This window comes from Durio zibethinus, chromosome 2 (assembly GCF_047325235.1).
Source record: "Durio zibethinus cultivar Kanyao isolate XHJ-2024 chromosome 2, ASM4732523v1, whole genome shotgun sequence".
Taxonomy (NCBI): domain Eukaryota; kingdom Viridiplantae; phylum Streptophyta; class Magnoliopsida; order Malvales; family Malvaceae; genus Durio; species Durio zibethinus.
This window is the reverse complement of record NC_143163.1, coordinates 34915966-34917499: the sequence shown is the minus strand read 5'-3', so window position 1 is coordinate 34917499 and position 1534 is coordinate 34915966. Positions and strand designations below refer to the sequence as shown.

At 39.2% G+C, this 1534-nt stretch overlaps 1 pseudogene across 1 annotated transcript; it reads left to right on the top strand.

Moving 5' to 3' along the window:
• The first annotated feature begins 256 nt into the window (after positions 1-256).
• Positions 257-1534, top strand: LOC111317496 (arabinogalactan O-methyltransferase 2 pseudogene; annotated as a pseudogene). Its single transcript, XR_016333097.1, has one exon. The product of XR_016333097.1 is annotated as an arabinogalactan O-methyltransferase 2 pseudogene (transcript).

Below are 1534 nucleotides of genomic sequence, written 5' to 3'. Positions count from 1 at the left end.
TAATAATAACAATAAGATTAAATATCACAATTAATTATCTATCAAAAAATAGTGAAATGCATTAATAAAAAAAATGTGTTTTTATCAAATGAGTCTTAAATTCACCTCAAGACTGAAGACACTATTTATTAGAAGTATTTTTTAAAATGAAAAATATAGATTTTTTTTATTAAAAAAAAAAAGAGAGAGAAAATGTTTTAGTCCAAGATTGGAGGAAAAAAATAAAAAATAATTTTCACTCCTTACTTTTCAAAGCTGAACGCGTTTTCTTTCCATCCTCTGGCTATTCTTCTATAGAACAAAAGTAAGCCAGACCTTAAAACCAAGAAATCCTTCTTTTTTTTTTCTCATTTAGTAAAGAAAAAATATTCAAATTATCAATTAGTGAAAAAAAATGAAAAGAGAAGAGATTGTTAAGAATCGGCATTTCTCCGCCGATAAGAGATGGTTTTTCCCTATTGCTATTGCTGGATTTATTGCCGGAGCGATACTTATCTCGAGTTTCATAAAAACCGCCGATAATTCCCTGCTGTGCTCTCTCGCCAACTCCAGATCCCAAGCCGTAGCTGAATACTCCACCACGTCGACCCAACTCCAAGCCATCATCCACTACGCCACGTCACACATCGTACCGCAACAGAACTTTGAGGAGATCTCCGTAACCTTTGACGTCCTCAAGAAACGCTCTCCTTGCAACTTCCTCGTCTTCGGACTCGGCTACGATTCTCTCATGTGGGCTTCCCTCAATCCACGTGGCAGCACCGTATTCCTGGAAGAGGATCCCCAATGGGTCCAGACTGTGCTCAAAGACGCACCAAGCCTCCATGCGCACGCCGTAAAGTATCGTACGCAGCTCAAGGAAGCAGTCGATCTGCTCTCCCATTTCCGGTCGGAACCGAACTGTTTTCCGTCGAAAGCTTACTTACGTGGCAACGAGAAGTGCAAGCTTGCCTTGACGGGGTTTCCCGATGAGTTTTACGATACGGAGTGGGATTTGATAATGATCGATGCGCCGCGTGGATATTTCGCGGAGGCGCCAGGTAGGATGGCAGCGATATTCTCGGCCTCGGTTATGGCGAGGAATAGGAAAGGATCCGGTGTGACGCACGTGTTCTTGCACGATGTTGATCGGAGGGTGGAGAAGGTTTTCGCCGAGGAGTTTTTGTGTAGAAAACACTTGGTGAAAAGCGTTGGGAGACTCTGGCATTTCGAAATTCCATCCGCTACTGACATGAGCAGCCACGACGGTGCTCGGTTTTGCTAAAATGCTCCCCTTCGGTTCATTGCTTTTACAGTTTACTAAGTATTTTTTTTTTTAAATTAACTTTCTAGTATTGTTATTTTCAGAATTTTTTTTTTACTACTACTAAGTAAAAAAAAAATGGAATATCATGATAATGCCAATGATAAATGATACTATATACTTTAAAATAGTGGTAATTTTTATTTTTACCCAGGTAGTGTTTTTCTTGTTTCGAGTTTGAGTGCTGTACCTATATTTTTGAAAAATAAAAGTTGGGTTTTATTATTATTA